Source organism: Meriones unguiculatus, chromosome 6 (genome assembly GCF_030254825.1).
Source record: "Meriones unguiculatus strain TT.TT164.6M chromosome 6, Bangor_MerUng_6.1, whole genome shotgun sequence".
NCBI classification, from domain to species: Eukaryota; Metazoa; Chordata; class Mammalia; order Rodentia; family Muridae; genus Meriones; species Meriones unguiculatus.
In genome coordinates this window covers 76,675,993-76,699,216 of record NC_083354.1, presented here as the reverse complement: position 1 = coordinate 76,699,216, position 23,224 = coordinate 76,675,993, and the positions used below count along the sequence as shown (strand labels likewise).

Sequence of the window (23,224 nt, the reverse complement as noted above, 5' to 3'; positions counted from 1 at the left end):
GAAAACAATTTTAAATTATTTTAAGCAATTTTAAGAAATTATTATTATTATTATTATTTACATCCTGACTGTAGTTTCCCCTTCCTTCTCTCCTCCCAGGCCATTTACCCACCTTTTCCACTCCTCCTCCACTTCTCTTCAGAAAATATTTTTATTTAATTCAATATATGCAGTATATTGCTTCAACATGAAATATCTATAAAATTATCATGTTCACTTTTTGTGTTGCTGGGAATTTAGTGGATAAATCTATGTGTCAAATAAAATAGACAAAAATTTCTGTCTAATAAACCATGAGGTGAGGGAACAAAGAAGAATATACAGAGGATGTATCTCAAAATATTTTGGCCTTAATCTTCCCAAAACTGACTTTGTATGCTTATAGCTTATTTAGAAAAGTACAACCAGAGTACAAGACAGGAAAGTGTACTGTAAGAGGGAAAACCTGTGCAAAAACACATTGTGGAGTACTTGTGCTACAGCATCTGGCAGTTATCACACTGGGGCATCTGCTTTCCTCCAGAACAAAGAGCGAAGCAAGCTAACTCTGCTCATCCAGGCCTCAGGCTAGCGGACTGGGTGTCTCGTACAGATGAATATCCACTGATTTTACAAAATAGCTGAGTCCAGGAGATAAGGCTAAGGGCATCAGACTGGGGCAAAGACAAAGCTCTGCTGAGCTGTAACCTCTGACAGCTACGCTAACCTACCCAAAACCTCTAGGGCAGCCGCAGCTAGAACAATGTGTAGGGCCTCAGTTTTCAGGAGCATGATACCGCAAACGCCTATTAGAGCAACTTTGTTAACTTTAAAATAAACAAGTACTAAGTAAAAACCATTTCCATGGGGATGTGACAAGTCACATCAGGGACAGGGAGGACAAAAGGCCTCAGAATGGACAGGGAAGAAAAGTATTTGACCTATTATGTCAAGTATCTTCATACTTGGCTTTGGAATTATTTGCACTCAGTCACTATATCTGGAAGTCTAGCCAGAAACCATTGCATTTGAATTTTTATGTGCTATTCTTATTGCATTATTTTGTTGTTCTGGAATTAATCAACTTTCTTAAAAAAATGAACAATAACCAATCAGTTTCTAGAAATCATATATACTAAATAAGCATGTTTTCACTACATAAAATTGAAATGATTTGCAAGATCATTTAATCAAACTTTGAAGACACCTCAGAAGGTAATATGTCAAAGGTTCCTAAGTGATGTAAAACTTCTCAGAAGCCTTAACTAGAAATGAGCACTATAAACTGCTTCCAGGGAACACGGTGGAATACGGTACTTAGAGTTGGCAGGAATCTAAAATGCTAGAGCCCCCCCCCCCGCCCCGCCCCTCCACGGGAAGGTGTTGTCTTCTAAAGAAGGATAAGGCAAGCTTCATCTGGAAACAGGTAAAGTTCAAGGCTGTCAGGCCCGTTCAAACACGTTTACCAATTTTGCCAATTCTGCAGGGTAAAATGTTTCTGATCCTGTTATATGCCGTGATACTGTGCTAGAGCAGAGCAGTCACCCAGCTCTGAAAATGAGTCTTATCGTGGAAGGCTTTGAAAGCTGTTGTGTTAGGCCTGGGGAAATGGCGGCGTCAAGAAACCACTGACCATGCAAGCATGAGGACCTGAGAGTAAATCTCCAGTGCCCAGGGCATGCATCAGGACCTCAGGCCTGGGGGAGGAGGGATAGGGCAGAAAGACGGATCTCGAGGGCTCACTGGCTGGCCAGCCTATCACTAAACTCACACACATGCACACCAGCACATATGTACAGCACCAATACAAACAAAAAGTACTTGTTTATAAATACTACACACATTATTGGATCACATTTTCCTGACATGTCAAAGTCTGGTTCTTCTTAAGGAACTGACTAAACCCACTTCTCAAATGAAGTTCATTAATTTGGAAATACATACAGCTACAATCTATAGTCCCACTTCCCTTCTCTACACCTTCACTGAAGGGAAAAGGTAATTCTCATTTGAGGAGCAGCTGGGTATACCTACAGAACAGAACCCTACACAGGAGCAAATGAAGGAAGTAACATCCTTCATTACCAGGGGTAGAAGAGGGAAGTGTTGTTGAGCTGGAAGTTCAGGATGAAGGAAACAGAAAAGAAAGCCTGGTTGCTGGGACACATAAGGTCTGCAGAGGCAGAGAGAGAGGTCAAAGCGCTGTGGGTTCTTCTTCATTCAGTTTCTTTTTTACATGAAACTCTGAACAAATTCCTCTCTCAGTAATCTATTACTTGGTTGTTCACAGCTTTGGGAGTCTGTGTAATAATTCTTCTCACTGTCATCTAAGGTCAAGATATTTGTGAAGGAAGACAAATTGTAGTTGCTTGGCTATTATCTGTAGATAGATCGGTACATAGATAGATAGATAGATAGATAGATAGATAGATAGATAGATAGATAGATAGATAGATAGATAGAAATAGATACATACATAGATAGATACATACATACATTATAGATATATAAATGAGAGATAAGCTATATATACTATATAGTAGTACATACATAAATATATATACTATAGTAGTAAATATAGAATAGAGAGAGAGAGTGAGAGAGATGAGGTTTTTTTTAAATACCACTTTCTTGGCTTAGATTGAACCACTTTTTCTGAGTGTAAGAACTGTTGTTTTTAAATTTCCATTGTATTATTAGACACGTCTTCTTGTTTACCAGGCATAAATTGAGTGCCAACCCTACAGCAGGCATGACTCCGTGCATGGAGTATTGAAGATGATCAACGATCAGGCCTCCTACTGCATCCCGGTAACTGCCAGCAATAGCACAAAGATACACTCCAGAGCACCTGGGCAGGAATGGCTAGCAATACGTGCCCATTAATAATGGCATCCGAAGCATTGCCAACCACGGTCTCAGGGAGCTTAGCATGCAGGCTGTTGCCAAGACACAGTGCCCACCAGGACCACTTCAGCTCTTTGCATAGCTACAAAGATAAAAAGTGAAAACTTCAAACCCCCATCCAGATTTGTTGCCAATACTTGAAAGTTTCTGGGCAACTGTCTGATTTCTTTTGCTTTCAGCCTGAAGTTTAGGCTCATGTGGCCATATGCTGAGTGTTGGTACTGTTAGGAATCTATATCCTCCTCAGCTTCCAGGGCATTTCTATTTGATTGGAGGTGATAACACAGGTGAAACTGAGTCGTGGTGTTTGATGAATCTCTCCCATTCCAGTAAAAATGGTTGGGCAATGTTCAGCACCTGAAATTAGGCAGAACTTCAAGTCACACATCTCCTCATTAAATTTATCACTCCAGAACCTGCATTTCCTTGACATGGAAAGCCTTTTTAAATAAATACTTGAATCTGGGAAGATGCCCAGCACATTAATCCTTGAACCATACAAAGAGAATCGTTTTGTAAATGGAAATAAGGCCTTTAATATAAACTTGGCGATCATTCAATCACTAAGTCTTACTTTGCAGTATCCCACTTAATCCACAGAGTGGTTTTGTTCTTTTCCTCTCATCCAGCTTGAGCCACAAATATGTTGCTTCTTCATTGTCTCTCTCCAGATTTTCTTTTCTTATCATGATTCTGAGGCAGCCAGAAGAATCATATCAGAGCTTGGAAAGAAATTATGAATTATTCATTAGTTTCAGAATCCAACAAGATAAGAAAAACAACAATCCCAAATACACCACTCATTCTTTTTTGCTCTGTTGTTGTTGTCTTTTTTTTTTCTTTTGCAAGAAAAAAAGTTATCATTTGTAAATTTGCCATAGACTATTCATGTTGGAGCCAGAGGGGCAAATATGCTGTGGAGAAAAGGATGGGGAAAAAGACGGAGTCAGATGAACAAGGTCTGTTTTTGTGTATCTGTGACAGCTAAAATGCACCAGGATGGGGTAATGAGTACATGCAGATACTGGAGCCTTCTATTTAAAACGTGGTTCACTGCTTTACACCAAGTGAAATGTAAATATCAAGGAAGAGTTTTCTTCCTCTGCTGGGAGCCAGACCACCCTGAAGGTCAGCAGGCCCATTCAGGGATGAAGGCTGGCCTCTCCAAGATGATCTTGTGATCTGATATAAAGGAACTTCTGTGTTGAGAATGTCTGACTATGCTAAAAGTAAAAAGTGTCCCGAGGATCATCGCCTCATACCCCAAAGGATTAAAAGAGTTAACGGGTTGATATTAAATACAGGTGACAGGTTAAAAAGAGATCATTCTGAAAGAAACATGGTCATGCTTCATGTCAATTTCGAAGCAAAAAAAAAAAAAAGCTAGTGTGAAAATCTGTATCTTTCTACCTATGGCATTGTGAAAGAATTTAACAAAGGGAATACCTTCCTAGCCTATGTGCAGAAAACTGTGCACAGCCCTTTACTGCTCAATGATTTGAGAGGTTAATTACTTTTTGTAATGCTCCCAAATGTAGACTTTATTTGTAAGGATTTGTTAGTATAGATTCATTAGCAACGATGATAAAGATCTCAGAAGGCGTTTCTATTCTCAGTCTCCTTATTTGCCTTAAATCCAAGGACCAAGCACTATCCAAGGATAGTGCTTTCCTTCTGAAATGCACCTCCTAGTCCTGAGAATTCATTAACTTACTCCTACAGAGATGAGTTGCTTTGGCTATGTTCAAACAACTGAGCCAGAAACCCGGTGTTGACTTACTCCAGTGTCCCAGTTTCATTTTTGTTGCTCCATTTTGATGACACATCCTGATAGAAAGCAACATAGGGGAGAAAAGGTTACTTTATCTTATAGTCAGTTTACATTGTGGGGATGTCACAGCAGCAGGAGCTTTAAGCTGTATAGCCGTAGCACATCCACCATCAACAGCAAGGAGAAATTAATGCAAACTTGTCCACTTGCTTACACGTTTGTGCTAATCTTAATTTCTCTCTTTTTATACAGGAATACTGTGCCACCCACAGGAGGCTTGGTCTTCTCACATCGATTAACTTGATTAAGACAAAACCCCAGAGACATGCCCATGGGTCAACACAATCTAGACAATGGCTCCCTGAGACTACCCAAGTGATTCCAGATTGTATGGGGTTGACAAGTAAAACTAACTATTCACCTCTTTCTTAGTAGCATGATCCAGACTTCTAACTGAGATTACTAAATTTAGCAAATAAAAATACAGAATGGGTAACTTAGATTTGACTCTCAGGAAAAGGGATCAGTTTTCACCATAAATAAGATGCCTACTTCAATTTGAATTACTAGAAGTCATACAATCTTCTATTATGCGTGAGTCCCACATGTTTCATACTAATGAGAAAATATAGACCTGAAAGTCACATTTAATTAAGCAGTCTCTATTTGATCGTACATACTCTTAACTGCTTATTTGTTTTATACACACACACACACACAGGCACAGGGTGGAACTATGATGCCAACTTCCACCAATGAAGTGAGAGGTTATGTTGAGTGGTGCCCCCAGAATGTGACCTTTAAGGAAGAGAACAAGCTTTTCTTGTCCGAGAAGATGTGCTGAAAAGGACAAAGCAATCGTGGGTAACGTAGAACAGAGTTTTAGACGGAAGGAACTGGGCTCTATCATCTTGTCAATGTGCCAAGCCTGGGCTCCCTCCCTGCAGAGGCACAGGGTTCTGTTTTACTTAAACCACCATTTATTCGCTTATATTCAACTGAGTCCAATTCTGATTGAAACAGAAACTTGCATCCTTAGAGATCTGTAAACAGACGAAAGTCATTAAAACTGAAAAATCTGTGGAAAGCGGAGCATTCAATACAACCTGTGAAAACTCACACACACAAAGGTTCTCACTGTCTCTTGGACTTACTTGTATACACATGCAAGCAGGCTCTCCTACTTTTCTAAAGCATTGGGTTTTCCAACTTCCTGGAGGTTTCCTGCTGGTGTTTAAACGTTAGCTCCAGCAATCCAGAAAAGAAAACAGCCATGACTAGAGGAACTGCAAATAAAGTGGAATTATGGGTAGCAATTTCATTGAAAAGGTTGGATGACCATTTCTCAGAAGCATTTTTGTTGATATTTCTTGAGTATACTGTCAGGTAGCATTAAGAGGAACAATAAATTAAAATAATATCTTCCAATATTTTTGGCTTTGAGGAAAGAAATAAAAATGAATTCCTAATAACAATGAAACCATCTATAAGAGGAAGAGACTAATACAGAATCCATTGATACTTTCCTGGGTGAGAATATTTTTATGTAAAACTCATTTCTCAAATAGACAACCTTTTTTTTTTTTGTGCTTGATATTTGCCAATTTCAACATTTTTCTTGGTGCCGTAAAAGATGTTGCCACTGGAAGTTGTTCCTTGTAAGTCAGAAAGCAAAAATGATGTGTTAAATAGTAGAGTTATGAGAACAGGAGTCTCTTCATAGTTGTTTTTTAAATTTATTTTTACTTTATGTACATTGGTATTCTGTGTGGATGTATATGGGGGAGGAGTGTCAGATCCCTTGGAACTGGAGTTACAGACAGTTGTGAGCTGCCATGTGGGTGCTGGAAATTGAACCAGGGTCCTATGGAAGAACAGCCAGTGCTCTTAACCACTGAGCCATCTCTCCAGCCCCTCTAAATACTTATTAATGTATTTTTCAGAATCTGATTAGAATATTTTTGTTGTTGCTGCTGTCCACTGAGGAGAATAGAAACACATAGAAAGTGGGCTAAACAAATAAAACCTTTAAATGCAGGAGCTGAAAGTAAATTAAGGCAAGAGTAGAATATTAAAAAGAAGATTATGTACTATCAAGCTGGGGATATGCTTCAACTGTTGAAGGCTAAAGAGTCGGTCAGATTTCGGATACCGCTAAAAAACAGTCATGTCAAGCACTGCTAGCGACTATACAAGCTAGGGACAAGGCATGGAGCAGTCTTCTTTGGAGTCCCTAGAAGGAACTAATCCCACTGACATCCCGACTCTAGACTCAAGAACCAGCAAAGAATATCTGAATTATGCTGAGCAACCCAATTTGTGGTACTTGGTTATTGCAGGAATAAAAAACTCATCATTCTCCATTCCTTGTCCCTGAAAGCAAATTTGTAAATGATACTGTGCATATAGGAAGTTCAGAGAATCCCAGTTTGTTTGCCAGTGCCCCTCCACCCTGCTCCATGATGCTATTGACAATTTTTTTTTAATCTCTTTGTTCGAAAGCCTTTCATTTGGCCTGCCAATTTGGGAAGACTGCTAAATTATCTTACTGAGTGCTTAGTTGTTTATGTTTGTATTTTGTGGCTTTATTGTCTTGTATCTAAAAGAAAGACAAGCAAAGACAAAGAAAATGAAACAAAGAAAAATTACCAGATTTCAAGGTATTTGAGCCCCTTCGAACACAACCAAATAATCAGCCTGTCTTATGTTTTTTAAACATGTGGAGGTTGGTGTACGGTCCACCGACACCTAACTGAATATAGTTCCTGTTGCTTCGCCGTCAATTTGATAATTCATTAATAGCAAAACAGGATGAAATTGCTTCCATGACTACACCTAGAGAGGGTGTGCTATGGTAAACCCCTAGGATCTCTGCAAATTGTTATTTCATCTTTTTCCTATCAGCACGCATGGAGAAAACAGCTGGTTCCTCGACACATGCAGGGCAGCGGGATACAGGATATGTACTTACCGATAACAGATGGATTTAGGCTGTTTCGTCTTGTGGAAAACAGTGTCTTGAAGCTGGGGCTTTGGCTCAGCAGTTAAGGAAACGTGTTACTTTTGCAAAGGACCTGGGTTTGATTCCCAGCACCCACATGGCAACTTACCATCATTAGTAACTCCAGTTTCAAGGGAACCAAAAGCCTCTTCTGGCTCTGAGAGGACGAGGCATACATGTAGTACACAGACATACATATTGGCAAAACATTTTCACATATAAAATGTGCTAAATCTTAAAAATCTTTAAAAAAAATTTAAAAAAAAACCTGTATTGGTAGAAGACCTAAAAATTATACAGGCATTGTGATTTTTTTAATATTTATGAATGTGATTTTGAATATAAACACAGAGAAAATATATAGTAAAATCAGTATTCTGTGCTTAACCTTTACAATAAGCACTATCATGAGCTCTAAGATGCAGTGGCTGCTACAAGAAAAGATGAGAGCCACCAAGACCTCCATAATCTCAACATCAGTGTAGATGTTGATGGCAGATGGGTCCTGGGGGAGACTAAGGAGCTGGGGGCAGGAATTAAACAGGTGTTCTTTATATCCTATCACCACATCTGGCACCTAACAGTAAAGCTCTAGGCTGTTTGCTGACTCCCCCCCCCCCCCCCCCCCGTCATGGCTTTAACACATCATTATCACACCTTTAAAGTACCTTTGAGTATTGCCAAAAAGAACAGGCATGAAGCTGAGCAGGTGCCTGGACCCACTTACCTGTTACAGTTATTTTTATAAAATTGCGTTTGTTTCTCAATTTCCCTCTTAATCTGGCTATCGCACAAATAATTGAGATTCTTTTATATTTGTATAATAAGAAGGTCCACAACACAATAACTGAGCAGTTATTATCCTATTCCTAACCCTCTAAGCTAATTTGGCTTTCTCCCATCTTTCACTCCAGAGATACTTGTAATTTGCAGCTCCTGGCTCTAGCTCCTTCTCCTGATGTCTCTTGGAACTCTCCAGTGGCACAATTCACTACTTTCTCCTCTTATTCCTCCTCTGTTTGTCAGGAATTCAGCCCTATTCTCTCCTCTGCTCAGCAATTGGCTGTAAACTGCTTTATTGGCATATCAGAGGACAATTGGGGAGCAGTGTTTACACAACATCGAGACAGAAAATTCTCAAAACAAGAATTGCAACCAGATATGAGGAGTATTGAATTACACAATAACCTTATGCCTACACTTACTGAGTTGCAGGAAATGTATAAGAGAAAACTGTTGCATAGAGCTATACATCAACAATCCACAAAATTAAGAGTGTGGAAAACTTTATGTATCAAAGGAAAGCATAAAAGAAAAGAAAGCAGATAATAACATAATGTATGGTTTTTAGAAACATTTTTAATTATTTTGTTTTTAATTAATTTATTTTTATTAATTACACTTTATTTGCTTTGTATCCCAGCTGTAGTCCCTTCCCTCATTCCCTCCCAACCCCAGCCTCCCTCACTTTTCTCCCATGCCCCTCCCCCAAGCCATTGATAGGGGAGGTCCTCCTCCCCTTCCATCTGACCCTAGTCTATCATGTCTCATCAGGACTGGCTGCATTGTCTTCCTCTGTAACCTAGTAAGGCTGCTCCCCCATCAGGGGGAGGTGATCAAAGGTCCAGCCACTGATTTTATGTCAGAGACAGTCCCTGTTTCCATTACTAGTGAACACACTTGGAGTCTGAGCTGCCATGGACTATATCTGATCAGGGGTCTAAGCCCTCTCCATGCATGGTCCTTGGTTGGAGTATCAGTCTCAGAAAAGACCCCTGTGCCCAGATTTTTTGGTTCTGTTGCTCTCCTTGTGGAGCCCCTGTCTTCTCCAGGTCTTTCTCTCTCCCCATTCTTTCATAAGATTCCCTGCACTCTGCCCAAAGTTTGGGTATGAGCCTCAGCATCTGCTTTGATACCCTGCTGGGTAGAGTCTTTCAGAGTCCCTCTGGGGTAGGCTGCTGTCCTGTTTCCTGTTTTCTCCCTCTTCTGATGTCTGTCCCATTTGCCTATCTGAATGAGGACTGATCATCTTACGCAGGGTCCTCCTTCTTGCTTAGCGTCTTTATTTAAAACATTTTTAAAAAGACGTCAACATTTTTTAATGGATATGCATAGTAGCAAACAACTGTTAAGAAAATGCAATAACTGTTAAGAAAATGGTTTCTGAAAAGACAAGGTAGTAGTTGCAGGGATTCTCAACAAGTAAGTTGCTGCCCCTTGTAGCTGTCTAAGACCGTTAGAAAACACAGATATTTACATAATGATTTATAATAATCTCACAATTCCAGTTATAAAGTAGCAATGAAAATAATGTTAGAATTCGGGGTCACCATAACATGAGAAACTGTATTAATGGGTTGCAGCATTAGGAAGGTTGAGAACCACTGCATTTGGGTAGAGAAAGAACGGTCACTGAAATAGGTCATGAAAGTTATGATAAGAATTGTTTATTACTTATAAAGCCCTTTTCCCTTCCCTCATTCTTGCCCACATGCCAAGCTGATGAGAAAACCCTTGTTCTCTCCTGGCATCAGCAGAAAATTCAAAACATACAAACCATCTTCAGACCCTCTAGGGCTCATTAGATGCTCAGGAAGTCTTCTCCTAGTCTCCTTTTTAATACTGGGGGTCATCGGTTTCAACAGCTCTTCCCTATTTCACACAGGAGGGAGTCCATTAACTCTGAGAGCACCGCAATCAAATATCCAGAGGAAGCACTATTTTCTGACCCTTTCCTTTATAAATATATCCTAAGTGAAACAGAAGCAAATGCTAAATCAGAATCAAGAAAAGTCAGTGATAACTCAGAAAACCAGAGGCAACCAGATAACAAAAATGAATAATTTAAGTTATAAGCACTTTGAAATATTAGAGGCATGGATAAATTAACAGAAAATAGAATTATACAAGTTATTGTAAGGATTGGGTCTTTAGCCATATCACATGGTTTCTTATATTTTTGGTTGCGAGCCTAGCCTTTAATGGCTGAGCCATCTCTCCAGCCCAAACACGTGGTTTCTAACATCACTTTTTCTTCTCCTGTCCTTTGGCAATTTTCTTCCATTTCTATACTGTTGGACGAGGCAATCAAGGAACATGAATGTTACATGTGTAGCCTGCTTCCAGTGCTAAGGGAATCCGTTAGGTTTACCCATTCCATTTGCTTTCTTTATCCCAGACACAATATTGGCATGGCTGTAACACAAGCAAAATGAACAGTGTCTCTCCATGGATATAAGATAAATTTTGTAACTCTAATGTCATGTCCTTAAAAAACGTTTTTGGGGGTTTGTTGTTGTTGTGGTTGGTTGGTGTGTGTGTGTGTGTGTGTGTGTGTGTGTGCTGTGCTGTGTGCTGTGTGTGGTGTGTGTGTTTTAAACAAGGTCATGTGTTAATCAGCAGTTTTGGTGAAAGTTCTAACGTACCCTGGTAGCTCCATGGTTTGCAACAGAAACATTTATTTCTTATTCTAGGTTTTGAGGTCAGCTTCGGCTCTACTTTAGGACTATGTTTGGCTTTTTCGGTGTATTTTATTACTTCAGGATCCAAGTTAAAGAGGAAATTTCTACCTGAAGTATGTTATGTTCCTGGAATAAAACAGGAGAACAAGAAGCCTGTTAGAGACTCCTGTAAAATTGGTAGAGCCACATGGATACACCCTACATAACTGCTGTGAGAAGATAAGTACACTATTTGAATAAACATGGACAGAAACATAGGCATGTTTTGTACAACAAATAGCTCCTGCAAAATGTCATATTAATATATGATCTTTAATGTGTAGTGATATGCATCACTGGTTACTTTAATATGTATTTTAACTACATTCACCACCTACACCATTGAAGACAGAATGTATAATTTGCCTGTCTCTTATGCTCAGGGGTTTTATTGAGGTCTCATTCACTCTTATTGCCTGTGTGTGCTTAGTTCTCTTTTTGTGTGTACTCACCATCTAAATCATCACAATATGTTTGGAACACACCAAGCAGGTGTAAATAACCCCATCCTTAAACTGCATACATAAAACTCACTACACTTGAATTTATAAATTAGCCTGAAATAATTTATTGCTTTTATTTCTGATATTTAAATTTATGATCTCTGGTGAGATTGGCATGTAATTTTCTGTTACTGTATTTGTGTAATTTGGGTATTGTGCAAGCAGGAATAAATAATGCCAACCTCTGCGACACTGAAACCTCAAACCTTAGCAGTTCCTTTTAATAAAAGTTTCTCGGCTCAGGCAATGTCTAATCTGATTTTCTTTGCTGGCAATCATCCATATGGTCACTCTTCTGCCATTTTTCTTAGTCCTTGAGTCTTTCCTACACCTATCAGTCATGTTACTAGGGGAAAGAAAACATACATTCTGACCACAGGGAAAGGCTGGAAGACTGAGGCTTGATATTGGTACTGTTCATTATAAGCACTTATATTACACAAGCAAAACCTGAGTCATGGAAGCACACTCAGAAGAATTTACAATGGAGTCTGCAGATTCTCTTAGTAGACTGTTTCCCTCCCATGTGCAAGGTTCTGGCACCAATTCCCAGAATTAGAACCCACTTTTGAATAATGTTTGATAGATCTTTTTGCTAAAGCGACTTGAACCAGATTAGGGCAATTTTAAACTATTGTTTACATTTCTCAAATGACTATGAAAGTGTTGAGGTTTTCACTTGCAACGCAACTGTTTTGTAGTTGTCTTTTTTTTTCTTTAAAATCAGTTACATCAATGTTTTCATAGAAATCTCCAAAGTTTTAAGATTTTTATTATTTTGTTTATTGGATCTTCTGTAAGACCCTATAACAACAACAAAAATAAAATATAAAATATAAAAAGCCCTACAACACAAGTTACATAGTTTCAGCATACAATGGCATAAACTAGTTGATAAAGGAATAATGGAAGAACAACAAGGGAAAAATAGGATACGGAAGACTAAAACCCAACAAGGAGGGAAATTTTCTGCAGCTCCATGTCGAGGCTTTGAGAATCATGATGAAAGTTATCTAGGCTGAAAGTGGCTTGGGTAGTCCTACCTCTTCAGTTTTGCTACCTGCAGCACATAGAGCCTCTCTCTTGAATCAGCTCCACCCCACACCCACAGTTTCTGGCCTCTCCAGCATCTTGGAGCCTCTATGAAAACTGAAAGTTCCACCTTCATAGCCTCTTTTAGTGGTCATTGAGGGCTGTTGACCCTGCCAGACATTACTTTCTGGAACTTGAACAAATCTCCACGGCCCCCCTCAATCTTAGTTATGCCTCTGACATGGTACCATGTGAACAGCCCTACTAAGTTTTGTGTCCAACTCAGAACAAAACCCTTTACCCTAGACCATATCAATGGTGTTCTTTGTGTGCTCTGTTGGTTGCAGCTACAAGATCAATTTCCCAGATAGCTATTTTTGACCAGGGGATCTTTTCAGCTCCCTTCTTGGTTTAGGCTTTTTTTTTTTTTTCAAATAAATTTGCATTTTCATTAGTCAGAGCCTTGAATAGGCAGGTTTTAGTCCACAAAGCACCTTCTCTAAGGCTCCATGCAGAACAGAATGCTTCTAAATTGAGCTGATATCTTTACAGCTCAGTTTAGCACCTGTTCTGCATGTTTAAGCTTGCTTAATGTTTTTTTTCCTTGACAAAATGCACTTGTTTTCTATCTGCCTACCTCACTGTTTCTTTTTACTATGAATGTGAATAAGAGTGGGGAGCAATGCCTGTTTGCTATCCTGCCTTAAAATGTCCACCATCAAATATGTTAGTCCATTACTTTTAAATTCACCCTCAGTCAAGTTCTCATGACAGTGACAGAAGGAAGATAGACCTGGCCAGAAAAAAATGAGTTCTAGTCTAGTTCCTCACAGACTCCTTGTTCCCATCAGAGACCTCATGAACCGGAAATACACTGTCCATGTTTCTTTTAGACCTTACAAACTCCCAACAGAACCATCCATTGGACTCTGGTTACAGCACTGTAAGCCTTTTCTATCTGAAAGTTCCAAACTCTTCCATTGCCTCCCTGAATACCAGTTCCAAGAGCCTAAGAACTACATAGTCATTTCATGGTTCCACTTCCCACTACAAATTTTCGTTGTTATCTTTCGCATTGCTGTGAAAAAATATTTGACAAAAAAATAGAGAGGTTGTTATAGATATAAATATGTTTTTGTTTTGGTCCCACGTGTGGTATGGGACTAATTCAGAAGGTCCATGGCAGCAGTCTATTTGCCTCATGTAGGCTCTGAGAGGAGCTCTTTGCCGGCTGCAGATAGTTTAAGTCTGAGGACTCTGGAGAGAGAATAAATGCGGGAGCCCAGAGAGTAGGGCGAGCAGAGAAGACAATGCTGCTCCTGCTTCCCCCTTGCTGCTCCCAGTTGCTGTTGTGAGACAAAAAGACGGAGATCTCCTAAAACGAGGGTTAAACTGGCTCCAAGGAACCCAACGACCTTAACCAGCAGGAAGCAGCTAAGAGAACTGCGCCACCTCTCCCACTTACCATTTCTCTCTCCTACCTGGCGTGGGGTGTTGGAAGGGATTGGGATGGAGTGGGGAGAAAAAGATATAAGAAACAGGGAAAAAAAGCGTTATTCAAAAAACTAATGCCAATAAGAGGTAGTGTTTATTCTGGCTTATAGTATGAAATGATAGACAATCCATTATAGCCAAAAAGGTGTGGAGGAGGGAGTATGAGGCAGCTAGCTGCTCACACTGCATCCAGAGTCAGGAAACAAAGCGTGAATGGGTAAGCCTGAGCTGTAATACCCCAAGGACCGCCCTCCATGACCCACTTCCTCCAGCAAGGTTCCACCTCCTAAGGGTTCCACCACCCTCCCAGACAGTGCAACCAGCTGCAGACCAAGTGTTAAACACATAAGACTGTGGAGGCCATTCCATATACAAATCATAAAGTTGGTTAGCTGGCTAGTCATTTTGCATGTGGACATCCAGTTGTTCCAGCAACAGCTGTTGCGAAATCACTCTTCTCGAGTGTATTGCTTTTGTTGGTTTGCCAAAGTAATTAATTATACTTATGTGTCTGTCTCTGTGTTCTTGACCCTTCGCCTATTTGTTCTTTTGCCAATACCACGGCATTTCGATTATAGCTTCTACTCAGTCTTAACGTTGAGTAAAATGATTCTTCTGACTTTACTCTTCAACATTAGGTTGGCATCCCTGTATCTTGTTCGATCTTTTTTTTTCCTCATATAAATTTCATAATTAGTTTGCTGTTATCCACAAAATAACTTGCTTGGACTCTGAGACTCTACATTGATGAATCTTCTCTATGGACATGGGATACCTCTCCATTTACATAGTTTTTTATCTCTTTCATCAGAACTTTGTACATATTTTGTTAAACTTGTTATTATTTAACTTGGAGAGACAACTGTAAAGTTATTAATTTATAACTCGTTTCACTTACCGCTATTATATAGCAAAGCGATTGGCTTTTTACATGTATTATATAACCTAGAACTCTGCTGCAACCACTTACTAGCTCTAATAGTATTTTCTTGGTTATTTCAGATTTTCTGCATATATAATTGTACCATATATGAATAAAATAGTATTTCTTTATTCCCAATCTCTATAGCACTTATTTTACCCCCACTTTGGGTGTTTCTTTCCCCCAAAAAAAGAGTTTAAATGATAATTACTGTTAAACATTATACAACCATGGTTTCTATTGGTTCTTTTGAGGTCTGTTATTAATTTTTGTTGCTTTATTAGGAAACTTTATCTTCTGACTTTAAGAATTTCTGTTTTACCTTTATCTCATGATCATACTAAAATACATTTAGGCTTACTATGAACATCAATGTTTATCATTTTTTTGGCTAGCCAGAAGTATAAATTCTGATCGCTGGCTTGAGTTTCTGGTCATGGTTTCCCAGCTCTCACCTTCTTTCCTACATTGCATCTTGCCAGCTGTGCCTGGGTCAAGCTGAAACATCAGCCTCCAGTGTAAATGACAACGTACTCTCTATGCTTCATGAGCTACTAGACTTCTGGCCCCTCTCCACCCTGAGAAGGGAAGAGGATGAACTTCCTTCTGGAATGCTGGCCTCAGCAGTTGTGCCTGCTGGTGGTAATGCTTCCCCATTACAGGCTGTCTGCACATGGGGCGAGTGAGAAGCTGTGCTCCTTCTTGCTCTGTGTAAATGGCAATCAGAAGAGCTACCAAGTGACACATTTGTTGGCAGCCCAGCTTGTCTTCGCCCTGTCACACCCCGGGGCACAAAGCTTTTGAGGCAATCGCACCTGTTTGCAGAGGGACCGTGAGCACAGGCCACAGTGGCTCGGCGTCTCTCCAGCTTTATAGCCTGTTCGTGAGTAGGTTCAGACTCAGCAGCCTTAGCCCCGTGGCGGGGACAAAAGACACAAGGGCTTTCAAAAGAATCCATGTGCTAGTATGAATGGATAGCGTGCCTTTGCGGCTTTCCAGGGCAAAGCAAAAGGCTGTATAGCACCTTCCTTCCTCTCTCCGAATACTCGGCCCATTGCCCTGAAATGTGTCTGGCCAGCTGGCCAGGGGAACAGGTGTCAGGCTTACAGCGAAATACTGAAGTTATGTTATGGTTTTCCTCTCTTATCTATTGTGCTATTGGGTAGCACCATTCCAAGCTTTTATCTTGAAGGAGCAAAAGAGAAAGAAAAAGAAAAAAGACAGAAATTAGACAGTAGTTATTCAGAGCCCACATATGAGAGCATCTGTGATAGGCTCTCTACAGCTCCACAGAATCTGGAAGTATGGCTCCCTTAACTTTAAATTTCAGATTTTAGTTCACAATGATACTAGCTTTCAAAAGCTTTCTACTCTGTGCTACCCATTATAATACTCCTAATTGGTAACTTCCTTCAGTCAGCAAACGGATTTCACAATAAATTTCTTCATCCACTTACCATATACTACCCAGGACTCACTATCCCCCTGCCAATCACTGGGCTAGTGTGAGGTATGTAAGAATAGAAATCCTGGACAAGGTCCCTGCCTGTGGAGAGTTTTTATTTTAATGGGGGAAACAGCAAAGTTAGCTACACAAATAAAATAAGTTCAAACTGGCATAGGTGCATTGTGGGAAATATAAGTAGCTGAGCCAGAGGAGGAGGTCTGTTTCTCATCACAGCAGAATGAACTGTCTTTTCATCTTCTTCATTTCAGGGCAAAAGCCCCCAAAGCTTCTAATGGACTTTTGTCTTGCTTTCCTTAGTACCTAGCACCTAGTACTTACTAACCTAAGATGGGTGCAGAGAAGGGAGGGAGTAGAGTCATTGTTCACCTTGATCAATGACTCCATTAAGGACAGCTTATTTGAGAAACAATTACATTTTACATAAAATACAGAAAGTACCAAGACAATTTGCATTCTCAAAGTGTACATTCTCAGGGGCATTTTGTGTTTAATAAAGTTCTGTGCTTTTCAGCTTTCACTGAGTCAACCCAGCAGCAAGCAGAAGTTTTAGGAAAGAACGAAGATCATGCTTTTCCTCATTTTGCTTCTGGTCAGAGGTGGTGAAGCACAGAGAAGACTGGGGCTGCAAGTGTTAAGCTGTGTGATCCATGCTGAGAACGTCCTGTGTGTCTCAGGAAGCTTTGGTGATAATTAAGTTCCCTGTTCTCAGGTTTCTTGTCACCTTCCTTTTAGCTGCTGGAACAGGAACACATTTCAGTCTTTACTGCCCAAGGACTAAATGAGCAGCTGTGTTTTGTCCCTGTCCCTTCCCTTCCTGGACCCTTGCCTGGTTCTCAATTGCTTCCTTAAATGTCCTGTCACTTTGGAACCTCCCCAAAAGCACTGCCTGGAACAGTGCTGATGTCTCTAGGCAGGTCCCATGACCTCCTCAGGTGACACACGTGGTTGTGTAGCTTCTGGTAACTGAGAGGCATGTACAGTGGGAGAGGTCTGGGTCAGCAAGCTTTGAAAAACTAGAAAATTGTACTGTTGAGGGGAACTGAAATTGAGTAATTATCACCTCCAAATGACAGCTGCTCAAAAAAGAGGCCGAGGCCCCAAAGGTGAAATCAATAAGTGAGCGGTGTGGGAAGTAGCTGGCCCAAAGCCGGGCAGGCAGACCACCAGCTCTGGACACAGATGCCCTGCTTCCACTCATGCCCGATGACTCCATTTCTCTGAGCAATCCTGCAGCACTGATTGTCCAAGTCCTTGCTGGAAACTGAGAACCACAAGATCATTTCAGATGATAATGAAGCAAATTTTTTATGGGTCATGTGTCAAATATATTGACATTATTATAAAAAGAAGATATGACCACTGCTCTAGGGAAAGGGAAACAAACAATTTTTTTTTAATTTAAAAAAGTCAAGCAACTGGCCTAGTATGTAATAAAAGAAGAAAATCCTAAGGAGAGGGAACGTTATTTATTGAGTTGAATAGTTAGCATCTGGAAGGGCTGGCATTAAAGGCTGAGTCTCCTGACTCCCAGGCTGGCACGCATTGCACTGTGTTCCACAGACTCTCTTTAGCTACGAGGAGAACAATGAGGCAGCAAGTGCAGCGAAACTTGAGCTTGGGCTTTGCGCCACTGCACACCGAGGAGGCTGAGAAGGAGGGGGCATCATAAAGTCCACAGTCAGTGCAGGTCACGAGAAGACGAAAGTCTCAAGCAAAGATTCATAGACTAGTTGCTGTGTGTGTGTGTGTGTGTGTGTGTGTGTGTGTGTGTGTGTGTGTGTGTGCGCGCGCACATGTGTGCAGGTGCATGGTGTGTGCAGGGTATATAGAAAGAATGGAAGCGGGGAGGGAGGAGGAGAGGATGAAGCAAGAACATGAAGTAAACCAGATAGTCTTAGCATCCACTAAGGCTGCTGAATGTGAGTGCTTCGTGAGAACAGAGGAGAAATCACAGAGGACAAGATGTGATGTTCACCACACACAGCCGAGCGCCTCGTGTACACCAGCACTGGAGACCGGCCAGACAGATGAACAAGGAACAATGCCCTAGGATTCTGGCTTTCACGCTCTTTCACTAGAATCTTGATTCTAAAAACCAGGTAAGGTTCACCAAATGTGCTACTAGAAAACAAAGCCATGAGGAACTTTATCTGATCTTTACGGGAGCTGATGGAAGGACATGATGAATACATGAGTAATTTAAAAAAAAAAAAAGTCAGTTCTTAATCTAGGCTAACGGTTGGTGATGTCTGAATGATGTACACTTGATATTGAAGATGGATTTATGGGTCCTTTTCACCTAAGTAGGCTACCACCCTCATCTCCCGCAATTCAGAGGGTAGTTGCTGAAATTAACATGTTTCTTTCTCACTTTTTTCTATTTTTTCTTCTAATAAATATCCACAAAAGTAATGATATAGAAGATAAAGCCCATTGTGGTGGCTGAAATAAGAATGCCCCCCATAGGCTCATATATTTGAATATTCAGGTCCCAATTGGTGGAACTGTTTGGGAAGGATTGGGAAGTGTGGTCTCCAGCACGGAGGTTTCGAAGGCCTAGTCTAACCCTCCCTGCCTGCGTTCTACAGTTCAAGACACAAGCTCTTGGCTACTGCTCCAGTGCCATGCCTGTCCACCTGTTGCCAAACTCTCTGCCATGATGGTCATGGATTTCCCCTCTAAAATTGTAAGCAAGGCCCCAGGAACTGTTTTCTAAAAGTCGCCTCAGTTGCTGTGTCTCTTCGCAGCAGTAAAAAAAAAGGATCTAAGATAACCCACACGCTCAAATATTTCATTTTTAGGTCAGCCCATTTTCTATAAAATTTGCATGTATATTTCCTTTGAGAAGCTATGTCCAAAATGTTTTGCATTGAGTGTATCTAGATACACTCAATGAGCAGTCAATGAGAAATACTGAGAATAAGAATACCTCAGAAAGACTACCTCAGAAAGATTTGTATACACTCAATAAGCATTTCTAGGAACAGCGACAAGAATGATGAAATTAGTACTTCTTTCTTCCACTTCTTTCTATACGTGTGTGTGTGAGAGAGAGAGAGGAAGTCTTTATATCATTAGAACCTGTTTATTAGCATAAAAACGAGGACGCTGAAGATTTCTATACCTCCGATGTTCTTCCTAGGCCTAATATCTCACAAGCTATTTCTCTAAAGCTATAAATTTCTCATATCAAACACTGGATTCAGTATACTATTTATATTATGTCTCCTTTTATTGTGGGAACATTCCATATGTGGCATGTCGTTATGTAAGTCCTTATCACAATCGTCAACATTTATTGAAGACTTCTGCTTGGTCAGATGTCACCAAATGCTACCAGGAAGGAACGTGAGGAAGTCCACATTGTGCAGATTCCATTCATGACTATGTGGCAATCTCAGCTCACACACAGACTCCCAGTGTCTAATCGTGTCCTTGGCCTTCTGTCACCCCCTCCACAAGGAGCTGCCTTGGTCTCTGGGGGCTGGAAGCCTGCTCAGTTGGCTGAAGGGTGCTTTGTAGCACTTACAGGCACGGACATGAGGGAAGATTCCTTTTAGGAAAGCGATAGCACTGTGCACAGTGGTGTTCAGGCTCTGACATGCCACAGATTAGCAGGCATGCCGCTGGAACGCCTTTTAGTGGTGAGCCTCCTCTCAATCCATCTCCTGAAGCCCTGAAATCCTGTCTCATGCTATAGCTATACAAACCATTTCAACTCAGTGAGAGTCTAGTTCACTTATTTTTTTTTTTTTATGATTCAAGTATAACAAATGAAAATGTGTGGTAGAAACTATGATTCAGTTACTTCTGAATGCTGTGATTTCTTTTTTCTACTAGCTACAGCTTAGAGAAGAAAGTTTGCAGAGACTGGAAGCTGTAATCTTATATTCAGTGGATTTTTTTTTTAAAGGGATCTTTGGTGTCATATAGATGAACCTTTGATTCTCATCTTCGTCATTCACTGACTGTTTGAGCCAGGAAATGCTTATTCCTCAGAAATTTGAGCTAAAATAACTAAATTAACACACATAAATTACTCAAAGAACATTTAGTACCTCTGAGCACGATGAGTTGTTATCATCACTGTTAATATTTTTAGAGCTGTTTAGCCAAAGAGGTCCCTACCAAGTCTTCCAGTGGCAAATATATCTTTAAAATGTTGTTGACATAATTGAGCTACAAAGCAAACAGTTGGGTGCCAGATGCCTATGGCTTGTTCTGTTCACTCCTGAGTACGTCAGCAGAGGCCATATTAGTCACTGCCAAGTAGGCCACAAAGGTGATAAACTTAAGGGACAGATGTCACACAGTACACCTGAGGTATGACACAATTGGCACCACACATCATGGCATTCCTCCTTCCTGCTAAAAACCTCACGTAGATTTCCCATAGAATTGTTGCAGAATGTTCTGGACTCAAAGTTCAAATACATGTGCAGACTTGAACAGGAAAAAAAATTATTATGGAAACTATTTCAGAATATGTGTCTGTTTGATCTGTGACCTAGATTCTCTCAGTAGTCAATAACTCATGTCATAAACACTTCTGCCATTTGCTTCTGTTTAGATCAAATAAAGTTTTAATTACAAGAATTAAGGATAGGGAGCTGGGAGCAGTGGCAAATGCCTTTAATTTCAGCTCTTGGGAGGCAGAGGCAGATGGATCTCTAAGGCAAAACTGATCTCCATGTGAATTTCAAAGTAGCCAAGGCTATGTAGAGAGAGCCTGTCTCAGAAAAATAAAAGAAAAATAAGAAAGGAAAAGAAGGAAGGAAGGAAGGAAGGAAGGAAGGGAGGGAGGGAGGGAGGGAGGGAGGGAGGGAGGAAACTTTACAAATAGGCTCATGAGATTGCTCCATAGATAAAGATGCTTGCTGTCAAGCCTGATGACCTGAGTTTAATTCCCAAGACCCACAGGAGCACACTGATTCCTAAGTTGTCCTCTGATCTCCATAATATGTACCATGTCATATGCATAAATGACTACCCCCAAATAAATAAACAAATAAATGTAATGAAGTTTTAAAAGAAATGTTCTAAGTTAAAGGAATTATTGTATGCCTTGAATAGCTAACTTATCTGCCATTCTTTGTTCACTCTTCCTCTGACGACGTCATTTCATCAGAGCTCACAGAGTAAGTAAAGCTGGTCATGGAATAGTACGGAACCTGTCATCTCGGTGCTAGAAACATTTTTTGGAAGAAGGAAGGAGTTCATAGTTGTTTGATTTATATGAATCACACATGTCTGTGAAAACTTATAGCCAGAGTAAAGGTTTAATAATATCCCACTGAGCTTTTACTTGGAAAAATAAGACAACTATGCTCATGGGAAATGAATCAAGAAACAAATCACATCATTTTTGCTGCTTTCTAACAAAATCTTCCGGGAGCAGTTTGCAAATGGAATTTATACAGAATACAGCTAATGGCCAAGCTATGTAGCACACAGGCCGAAGAATAAGGTTGTTTGAACTACCTGGGACTCTCTGGGCTTCCGAGCCTTGATGTCAACATAAGCAGTTAAGTTCCTAAGACTTGGGCGCTCTTATTCTCAGAAGTATCTCAGATGGCACAGTCAGGAGAGTAGATTAACAATAGATCCAGTTTACTCTGGATCTGGAAAGCAAAGAACTGTGTTTGTGGGAGGCACATTAAATTTTATCAGCAGCCAAACCCCACAGTCCTAAAGCCTCTTCAAAGACACCTAAGATAAAGGTACTGACCACCTTGGAGATCTCACACAGATAACTCCTGGGTTCCCACTCACTGGCCAGGCACCAGCTGCTCAGGAAATGTGAAGAAGACTCTAACAATGCATACCGAGCAGCCAGCACAGGGCCCAAAGTCCACACAGTTCTACTTTGACTCTCTGAACTCCATTGCGAGGGACTCAGCTGAGCCGAGGTTGGGGGGGGAGGGGGAGACCAGCAAACGCAGAATCACTGACCTTGCCCCTTATCGCTAACCAAGAAATTGAGACACAACACTCTCACTGCCTGGTCCTTGCCCGGCGCCAGGGACTTAGACCGGAAAAGGCAAACACATAGACACACAGAAATAGCTGGGCTCCAGTGGATTCGCCTTTCTGATGACAAGACAGCAGAACCCTGGAAGCTCAATATATTTACTACATAGTTGAGCATGCAGAGAGAAAAAGGAGACAGGGTCTGTGGTGGGTGGCTGCACCAGGGAGGCAGGTTTGGCTAACCGCAGTAAGGGACAGTCTTCGGGCTGTAGAAACATCTGGGGAGAGATAGCTAGAGTGGACTGCGCAGTGTCAACGTTTTCTCTCAGGCCGAAAGCATTGCCTTCCCTTCGAGCCTAGCCTGAGGAAGGCTTTGATACTTTCTTATGGGTCTGAGGTTTTGGCGTTCTTGACATGGCTGTACCACAGTTGCTCGGGACTTCACACGCTAAGGTTTCCTCTACAACCTGAAGTTGCTCTGTAGGGTGGGACTCCATTTCCCTGTTCCAGCCCTAGACTTGGAAGCCTATGAATGTTAATGAACAAGGATAAATTATTTGCTTTCACGTGAGCTCCTGAAAACGGGCTTCAAAAGCGCTGGCACGCAGGTTTTGTGCCTTGCAGTCCTGAGTCCCTAAATTAGGTAACTGTGTGTACTTACCTAAATTAGGTAAGCC

General features: G+C 40.7%; 1 long non-coding RNA gene across 1 annotated transcript; it reads right to left on the bottom strand.

Moving 5' to 3' along the window:
• Positions 1–3,092: 3,092 nt before the first annotated feature.
• On the bottom strand, positions 3,093–5,943 carry LOC132654531 (uncharacterized). Its single transcript, XR_009592158.1, has 4 exons — positions 5,812–5,943; positions 4,667–4,713; positions 3,461–3,608; positions 3,093–3,243 (listed from the first exon to the last, which is right to left on the bottom strand). It is a non-coding gene; the product is annotated as an uncharacterized LOC132654531 (long non-coding RNA).
• Positions 5,944–23,224: the final 17,281 nt, after the last annotated feature.